This window comes from Magnolia sinica, chromosome 12 (genome assembly GCF_029962835.1).
Source record: "Magnolia sinica isolate HGM2019 chromosome 12, MsV1, whole genome shotgun sequence".
NCBI classification, from domain to species: Eukaryota; Viridiplantae; Streptophyta; class Magnoliopsida; order Magnoliales; family Magnoliaceae; genus Magnolia; species Magnolia sinica.
Window position 1 is genome coordinate 2,014,191 of NC_080584.1, and position 10,806 is coordinate 2,024,996.

The window sequence follows — 10,806 nt, forward strand, 5'->3', positions numbered from 1 at the left end:
TTTATAATATATAAGATACGAAAAAGGGTGATAAGGTTTCTAATCCTAACTTCCAACTAACGAGTATAAAAACAAATGGTTCATATTAATCATATTTAAAAAATGGTCAAATCACTTATTTAGACATTTACGTGAATCGCACTTTCAATTGTCCCTTGTTACACACACACACACACTTTAGATAGGTGATCTTAGCCTTCCAATCAAATAGTAAAGGAATTGAAGGTACAAATAACCATAATACAAAAGTTGCTATTGTTAATTTAAACCCTCAAACATGTGGGCCTCACACTTTTCATGGTTTATCATTCTTTTAAAACACAACTTTGGTTAAATAGTTAAAGTGAGATTTAAGAATCTTGAGTAGGCATTGAGTGAAATTCTATCATCTTTTTTCAAAATAAAAAATGCTAATTCATTGATCCAATGTGCATTTAAATTTCCTAATTTTGTATGTTATTGTTATAGGTAAAAGGTACTCACAAATACAGTATAAATTCTGCTAGACTCACAGTCCCTGCCCTAACTTTGACATAAGAGGGTAATCTACTATATCCAGGGTCTACATTGTTACTTGCTTTTGCAGGTGCAGCGGTAGGGTGAGGATGTCCAGATCATAACATCAACACCTATCATTCTCCAAATTATAAATTTGTAAGGATAGCGGGTGTTAAAATATGCATGTACTTCAATTCTTTCAATTCAAACGACATAATGAAAAAATCAGCCATATCTACTCACAGTACAAAGAGACAATGGTTCATATATGTGGAAAAGAATTCAAAAGGAAGGCTCCATTATTCGATCCAATATCAAAAGGCAAAGAGTCCTTAGTGCATATTAGAATTATTTCCAAGGCTTTGATCCACTCCTATGTCCATTCCATTGAAGTTCCTACACAAGATCAATTAATAGTTATGGACAAATAATGAAAGCGTACATACATCTCATGAGTTCAGTGCCTATTTTCGAATGCAGTTTTTCCATCCATGAGACACTAAATGAGATTTTCAATATAAATAAGTGCTATTTTCTGAAATTAATCTACATGATTGTAAATGGATGGCTTGGATTTTTGCCACGTCAACAGATGCCTTGAATTTTGGCCACTCCTCTCCGTACTTTGTACACAAGTAGCCCGCTCCCACCTCACTTTGCATTTGTAACTTGCAGGATGAACTCATCTAATAAAGGCTATGTGGGCCCTACCATGATGACTGTGTAACATTCATTTATATATCTATTGTGTAAATCTACAAAACATGAAACCCCTTCGCCTCAATGTGAGATCTAATGCATCCATCTAGTAGTTCCCCAGCTTTGGACCAGGCAAACACCATTTTTTGACCCAGAGACTACTCATTTAGGAGCCTGTCAGCTCAGCCCATCCAGTCTAGCATTTCAAGGGCATTTTTGTCATATATCATGCATGGTGGGGCACACCTATCGAGCAGCCAAGATCTTACACAAAAGTGGGAGTCTAGGTTGGGCTCCAGCTCCATTTAGGAGCCTGTTTGTTTTGACCTATTCGGGTTGGGTTGGGCTGGGATGGGTTTTTCTTTGTGGCCTAGGCTTGGATAGACTTCGACTCGGCCATTGACAGCCCTAGATCCTAGGACCCGAACCGATCAGCCCAAGTATGAGTACTCTATCATCCAACCTCAACTCCAACACCTCAACATGCCTATGCCTTTTATTATTCGGTGGTTCAATTGTGAACTACAAAATTTGGGGTGAGTTAACCTACCTGGTTAGACACTAGGACAATGGTATATTTGACCAGGGCTGGTAATATAGTGGGCCCTACCTTAGCTTGGCCATCAGTTGTTGTCCATGTGTCATTTAAAATCTCTTATATAGAGCATGTTTGAATACAAGAAATTTAAGATGGAAATTTATAATTTTAAATATTATTTTGAAAATTTATTAGACAACGGTCACTTTATTTATTATATCGAAAAATTTTAATTACAAATAAGTTAATAATTACATTATAGAATCTATCTAAAAACCTTGTACCCAGCACACAAATGACAATCAGGTCCATTCATCGCGTTGACCGCACCATTAGAATCAATGAACAACTCATGATTTGACTCAACATAAAGGTGTGGCCCACCTAGTGAGTTGATTTGCTTGATTTTCAAGAAAGGTGATTTTTCTACATGGGGCCTATTACTTTCATCATACTAATTTCTTATTCAAGTGGAATATTATGGGAAAGATGGTACCCTACAGGTATGGATGCACATCGAACCGGTATAACCCTGAAACTGGACCGGAACTGACCGAACGGTCTGGTTTAGTCCAGCTCTAGAGTGCATCGGTTCTAGTTCCAAAAATCAAAGAACCAATTACATTGGTTCAGTTCTTGATTTGGGGGTATGTAGAACCGAACCTAACCGTAAACTAATCCGTAGATCCAAACCGTGGAACCAAACCTGGAACCAAACTATTAAAAAAAATATATAATGTAATACCCTGAGTCCCTGCTGTGGTTGCCCATCTCTCTCTCTCTCTCTCTCTCTCTCTCTCTCTCTCTCTCTCTCGCAATTGAGCTGAATTACAAAAAAATCCAAAACCGTGGAACCAATCCAAAACCGAACTGATTTTAACAGTCCGGTTCCAGTTCAATTCTAAGGTACTAATGGTCCGGTTCTGAAAATCCTAGAACCGTTAAGAACAGTTCGGTTCCAGTTTCAGCCTAGAAGTAGACCGAACCAACCCATGTGCACCCTTACCTATAGGTGCAGGATGCAAATGGGCTGGGCCAATTTGGAATGGGCCTCACGTAGTTGAACCCACTATATATACAACCATAACAACCCATGTTTAGGCCCGCAGCTATCGATGGGTTGAGCCCAGTCCAAGCAAAATCAAAATTTCGAATAGGACTGATCCATTGGCTCACCCAAATAGTATAAAATCCCAGCCCGAACCGACCCTAGGTCCAGCCTTATGATAGCCCTACGGCCTTCTTATAGGGTAATGGGTTAGGACGTGATTATGGCCCTACGTGCGATCTAGCCCATTTATTTTAGTGGACCTAAATGGATGGCTGTGGCCCACATTTCATAACATTAACTGGATCTAGAAACCCGGACTCGAGCAAGGAGAGCCCTACACTGGCCAACTCTCTACTGGGCCCACATGTTGCACTTACATCATAGACTCAGGGCTAAACCCAGGTCCAACAAACGATGATGTGGGCCCATGCCTTAATGATCAGATGGGCCAGTGGATGGACTGGGCCATTCATCATTTACTGTAGCCAGGCCCAATACAAACACCACGAGGCCTAAACAATGAAGCTTGCGTGAGACCCTGACACTACCAATATCCCTGGTGACCGGACTCTGTGGGGCCCACCATGATGTATGTGTTTTATCCATGCCGTACATCCGTCTTGGGAGATTCTTTTAGGGCATGATCCAAAAATTGAAGCATACCAAAAACTCAAGTGGACCACACTACAGTAAAGAGTGGAAATTGAACGTCCACCTGTTTGAAAACTTCTTAAGGGCCACAAAAGTTTTGGATCAAGCTGATATCTGTGTTTTCCCTTCATTCAGGTTCGTGTGATCTAATCAACGGGTTAGATGGAAAATAAACATCATGGTGGGCCCTAGGAAGGTTTCAACGGTCAATGTCATTATCCCCACTCTTTCTTGTGGTGTGGTTCACTTGAGTTTTTGATATTCTTCAATTTTGGGCTCATGTCCTAAAATGATCTGTAAAAAAGGATGAACGGATTGGATAAAACACATTCATCACGATGGACCCCACAGATTCCGGTCACGGATGACTACCGGTGATGTTGGGGGCAGAGATTAGATCCAAGCATATCCCGATCCGGTATATTTTGGTACAGGACACATCACAATGTCCCATCAGATCAACGGTCTGGATACGGTGGACCCCACTCATACGAACTGCAAGGGCCGGAAACGGATCGGCTACTCCCCCTGCCACCAACCAATGGCTGATGGTCGGTGCTTGTGGGCCCCACCATGATGTATGTGTTTCATCCATGCCGTCCATCTATTTTTATAGATCATTTTATTGCATTAGACCAAAAATGAGTTATATCCCAATCTCAAGCGAACCACATTACAAGAAACAGTGTTGAATTAACGTCGACCATTAAAAACTTTTTGAGGCCATAAAAGTCTTGGATCAAGCTGATATTTGTTTTTTCACTTCATCTGGGTCTGTATGACCTAATCAACATATTCGATGTCAAATAAAAAGTACAATGGGCCTTAGGATGATTTTAATGGTGGATATCCAATCACTATTGTTTTCTTGTGGTGTGGTCCAACTGAGATCTATATCCTCTAATTTTTGGGATCAAGCCCTAAAATGATATGTAAAAATGGATGAACGGAATGGATGAAACACATACATCATGGTGGGCCCCACAGAGCACCGTCCACTGGCCTGATGGCAGGGTGAGTACCCAGTCCATTTCCGCAAGGGCCCATGTGATCATATGGACGCGGATTGCGTCCTACCCCCGCCCGGACGGTAATCCGTCTGGGCAGGGCTCTGTGGGGCCCACCGTGATGTAAGTGTTCTATCCACGCCGTTAATCGCTTTTCTCATGTCATTTTAATTTAAAATTCTAAAAACCAGTAAGGTCCACAGCTCCAGTGGACCACACCAAAGGAAGATGCAGTGATAATGACAACCACGGTTGAAACCTTTCTAAGGGCCACCGTCATGTTTTTTTTTTTTTATTATTATCATCCAACCTATTAAAAAGGTCATGTAGGCGTGGATGAAGTGAAAAAATAAATATCAGCTTGATTCGAAACTTCTCCAGCTCCCAATAATTTTTTAATGGTGGACGTTCAATCCCCAATTTGTAGTCCACTTAACCCCTTTATCTATCTCATTTTTTGGATCATATCTTAAAATGATCTAATAAAAAAGATTAACGGCGTGGATAAAACACTTACATCACGGTGGGCCCCACAGAGCCCTACCCGGACGGATTACCGTCCGGGCGGGGGTAGGACACAATCCGCATCCGTGACCATAAAACTCTTAAAAGTGCTATCATTGGAAGAGTATAAAATACATTATCTGTCACAGAAACGAATGCAGTACGTGGCAGTGCATCATATCCTGTCACGTGACTCACCACGTGGCGCACCTAAACTCGGCCTTTTGTTTGAAAGCTTTTGCTCCCATTTTCTTATAGATACACCCTCTATTTCTACTTTTTTACAGAAAGAATGCTTTCCATCCCACCAACTGATAATCTAGACCGTTCATCTGAAAGATCCCATTAGAAAATGGGTCATTTGTTCTCTTATCAAAGATCTTAACCGTCTAACAAAAGTGAATTAGAAATTCTCTAGAACCTGTCGTTTCTAAAAACTAAAATGTTTCTCATGTGGGCCATACAATATTGGGGGCCGTTAATGGCAAGGATCATCTGATATCTCAGAATCTCTTCCGATATTTAGTGACGGTTTTATAAACTCTTTGAAATTGATGGTTGTATCTATCAAATAGATGGTTGTAAATATGTCGCACCAGCAATGAATTTTTTTAGTCCGTCGGGATGCCACGGTACAGCCACACGTATAGCATCCGTCGCGATATAGCATCCGTGTACGATGCGCAGAATCTATAGACTTGCTACCGAATCCAGACCATTGATCAGGTGGGCCTTAAAAATGTGATCCGCACACGTATCAAAGTCAGCCTTTCGTTTCAATCTTCAGGTGCCCAGTCCGAGGTTTCCGATTGGACGGCTAGATTGCCAGATCAGTGCAACTTTTGACATGTAGACCGTGGTGGGCCACCAGATTGACGGTTCAGATCACATTCCACACGTGCACCTGCACCTTTTATTTTCGTGGAGAAACGCTGAGTGCCCCTAGTGATGTGAGCCAAGCTGCTGGCTCCTCTCCTACAACATGGTGTGATCCAGACCGTTCATCTAAAAGCTCTCACCATTGATGGGCTATGCTAAAAATACCCACTCATCTGGTATCTCACCGTTTAGATATAGTGGAGTAAAAAAAAAAAAACGGTTCAGATAAGTATTTAATCGGGAAATGATCACATACGTCCATTCGTGGGACACACCTTGCAATCCGTCCATTAGGGCCTGTTCGGTTTTCCAATTACACCGATTGCTCTTCCACTATTGTTTTCCTGAATTTTGACGGTGTAATAGACACTAATTCCCGGACGCGGATTTCCTGCGAAAGCCTTTCGCAGGAAGTTCCTGCGCTGGGAACCCAGGTGGGGCCCGCTGTGATGTTTGTGAGAAATCCGCTCCCTCCATATGTTGGTTGATTGCTCTCCCACGATTGTTTTTCTGAATTTTGACGGTGTAATAGACACTAATTCTCTATCGGTGTCTTTGCATAGACAGTGTAGTAGTCAAGTCAACCCAATTTTGTTATTATGGTATCCAGCATCTCAGCTCTACGCAGCTCTACAATAACTGCATATCACTGTTTGATTTCAACAACAATCCTAGGTAGAGAATTGTATTGTAGTGTGCCCCCTTTGGTAGACCGGGGTGGACTGCGGTCATTGACCTGTGGGACCTACTCTTTCTAACGTATTTTAGAAAGATTGGATGGTGAGGCTCTAACCATGGGGCCCACCTTGATGTATGTATTTTGTATTCACTCCGTACATTGAATTTTACATAATAATTTATGACATTATCCAAAAACCGAAGCAGATTCAATTATTATGTAGACCATTTTATAGGAAAAGGTCTGTCCATATCTGAGTGTTTTCCGGTTTAAGGGTATGCCAATGTCAAAAGGGAAGCATCTTTGCTGTCCCGAAGGAGATGATTGAATGGAGTTTTCTTTCAAGTTCTATCAATTTTGAAGATTTGAGGTTATCTTTCTTGATACTATTTTTAGTTCTGCTTTTGAGCGTTCAGGGTTTTTTCATTTTGGTGGGTTTTATCTTTTTTGAATTTTACTTCTAATTCTCAAACGACTCGATTCTGCATATTCTGAAGGATAGGATTGAAGGGGTTTCTTTAAAGTTCTGGAATTATTGAAGATCTGAGGTAGTGATTGAACGCCCTACAATTTAAAAACTTCTTAAGGTATAGCTATTAGATTTCCGTGGTGTTTATTTTCTATACGGTCTATTGATAAGGTCCCATGAGCTTGGATGAAGAAAAAAACTTGAAACAAATCTTTTGTGACCTATTAATGGTCGATCACCACAAGTTCCTAGTGTATGGTCTACCTAATAATTGAAACTACCTCATTTTTTAAATAGTGCCCTAAAATGATCTAGAAAAATGGATCAACAGAATAAATATATCAAGGTGAGCCCCACCAGCTTGGGTGAGTCCTGCGTCTAGCCTAATCGAAAATCAACTCAAAAACATATTTTTTTAAACATTTACAATAAAAAGCTACTTAAATGACCACTGTAACTACAATCAAAAGGCCACGGTAACCACAAATTCAATGTCCAAAAATAGAGTCAATATAGTCCTCTTTACAGACATACAGACGCATTTTTAATGTCCTAATTCAAGTTCGAAACAGTATTATTTAAACAAGTAAAATAAAATAAAAACTAACACTACTAAGTCGATATCAATCCGGCCAATTAAGTTAGCGCCAGTATATGTCTTGAACGGTGAGGATAAAAATCAGGCAAGTAAAGATTATCCTAATCAGTGCCGCAAGTGATTGTGGCGTTTCTTCCCTAGCTTCCTGCTGTTTCCCGTTGTAATCGGTGAATGGACAAAAATAGTATGGTGCTGAAGCGGTCACGAGAAGGATTATGTAATCGGTAGCAGAATGCTGTCCATTATTTGATATAGAATTGTCCTAATCGTCCTCATTTTTTCATTAAGGTGCATTTATATGCTCCAAAGACTCACAATAAGCCATCAAATGAAAGAAAGTTTCGGATGTAGATTTGTAACCACCAAAGCGGACCATTAAATAGCGCTAGTAGACTCATAATAAGCTGTCGAATGAAAGAAAGTTTCAGATGTAGATTTGTAACCACGGAAGCGGACCATTAAATAGCCCTCCTGGTCCGGTACTCTTCCCGAGTATAATAGATCCCATAATCTCATGGGATCACCGTATTTTTCCTGTGTCATCCAAGCCATTCATCAGGTAAGCCTCACAAGGATGAATAGGCGAACCAACTTCAACTCATTCAAAATTTTAAGTGGACCACACAAAGTGAAAATTTTGGTGTGCCCCACCTGAGCTTTCGAAAAGAATGATTATCTCGATGTACTTTTCCCACGAGAAGGAACACCAGATGAACGGTTTGGATTCCACATACACACGGGCGGACTCCACAAAACTAGAACGCATGGTGGTTACCACACGTTTGAGCGCATGTGATCCTTCCCCTAATCTATAACTAAACTTCATCTGAATAGATGTGATCTCTAATGAATGATATTTATACAGTGGGGTCCACTAGAAGAACGGCCTGGATCATCACCGTAGCGGGCCACACAGAGGAAAACCTCATTTGCATTTTATCTCTTTTGGTTTGCGCGACGAACACAGAAGCTCGCGCATCTATCTTCGCGGAGATTTCGCTGGGCAGATGCTTCGTACGGACGGTCAGGAAGTGCATCGATCCTTACCACGAACTCTGGTCGGGCCCACACCGCCGCCTACCTAGTTGTGGCTAAAAAGCGCTCTGCACCGCTGCCCGCCAAGAATACGGGCAGAAGCACCTCCTGCCCGGATATCCGACATTCCGTCCCCACAGCCAAACAATCGCCTTCCCGTGCTGTCCTTTGGAGACAAGATCAACGGTCCAGATTTCCCCAGAATGCACGTGCTTTCCCTTTTAAACAGCCACGTAATGCTCTCTGTTGGCTTTCATTTTCTGTGGTACTCCACGAGAGTACCAAAGTTCTTACGCCACCACAAGCAGCTACATCCACCTAGGTATCCAAATCGTTCATCCAGTCGACCACCCTTGGATGGATCGCCGTGGTCCAAATACACTACTTTAGGTTGATAATCGTCTTTCCGTTCGTGCCTGCAAACTGATGGTCCAGATTCAATGGAAAAAAAAGCTCATCATCTGGACGTTGTTTTTGAGTCTTGGCCCATCATCAGAGTGTTTTAACGGATGGATGATCCAACGAGTGATCCATTGGTACATCTTACTACAAAAAAAGCATGATTGAACGGTTAAGAAAATAAGGAAACAACCCACATTCATCCTCCGAGTGGCCCCACTAGACAGACGGCTGAGATCATCAAGTGGTCCAACCACTGATTCATTGGTCCCATCCACATCATCCATTCAGTGCTCCTCGGCTGTTGAACAGAAGGAGCAATGTTCTCCAAGATCAACGGCTCAAAACACATGGTTGAATCGTTCTGATCTTTAATATATGACCCAGCTATGAAATAGAGTCACGAAACGGACGGTTCGGATTCATCGTATGGGCCCATCAGATGTAAGGCCCACAAAGATTACTATGAGAAAAAATGTACGCCGGTGTGGCATCGAGTATTTAAATTTCTCAATTTCTGAAATTAAAATAAAAAAGAAAATAAAATACAAAGAACTCTCTCTCTCTCTTTCTTCTCTCTCTCTGTTTCAAAGAAATTCCATTTGGAGCTTCCTCCTCTCTCTCCCTCTCTCTGTCGAACAGGTAAGAGGAAAAATCCGTAAACAAATTCCGCTCAATTCCTGTTTTCTTATGCCATGTGATCTTTCATTCGATCTATTACCACTGCTTCGATTTGGTATTTTATCTGCTTGTTTTGCATAATTCTCGTTCTTGATCCGTTCTCTCGCATTTGAAACCCTAATTCTCTAATTCTCAACTGGTATATCTAGTTGGAGTGCGAAGATCTGTACTTCTGAGTGATTTCTTGCTTTTTAATGATGAGGAATTGGTTCGTTGGTTTCTTTATGAAATTGGAGTTGATTTTTTGGTTTAATTGGTCGATTTGGAAAGTGAAGTGTGAGAAGAATGGATTTTTTTTTTGGTGTGGTGTGAAATTAGAGTCCTTCGTGGTTTTCCAGGTGAAAAATTGATGCTTTGAATTTTCTCCCTTTTTTCGTGTTTTGGATTCTATTTATTTATTTTTTTGGAAATTTTGGTTGATTTCTTGTTCGTTGATTGTGGTTGATTTGGTGTTCCAGCCTCGAGGTGGCAGATGAGTAGATTTTTTGTTTTTTGTTTTGTAAATTTATAGTTAATTTGTGTGGTTTGCAGTGCAATTTTTTTTTTTTTGAAATTTCTACTTTTTCCCACTGTTCTCTCTCTCTCTCTCTCTCTCTCTCTCTCTCTCTCTCTCTATATATATATATATATATATAATTTGGTCAATTTCTTCTGTTGTGATTGTGGTTGATTTAGTAATCAAAGTCGCAGATTAGTAGTTATATTTTTCCTACCTTTTTTTGTGTGTGAATTTACATTAGATTTTTTTTTTTTTTGCGTAATTTTTTTTCCTGAAAAGTACATCTGGATTTTGTGTGTTTTAATTGGTTACTTATGCAGGGTCATTAATATTTGTTTATCTTTTTAGTAGAATTTTGTTCTTTTTTGAAGACTTTACAGCTTGCAAATTTTATTGGTGAGATTTTTCTTTAATGTTGATCTGGCATTCATAGTTGCATAAAAGATGTTTGAATTTTTGGGACCAGTCATCCTTCCAAAAATAAAAAAAATAAAATGGGAACGGTCTGGTGCTTTTTTTTTTTCTTTTAAATGGTAACTGTAAAGTTGTGTTTTTAAAAACGCTGATGCTTCTCTTGTATGCGAGATGCCAAATTGTCGCATACCAGGGAGGATGGTTG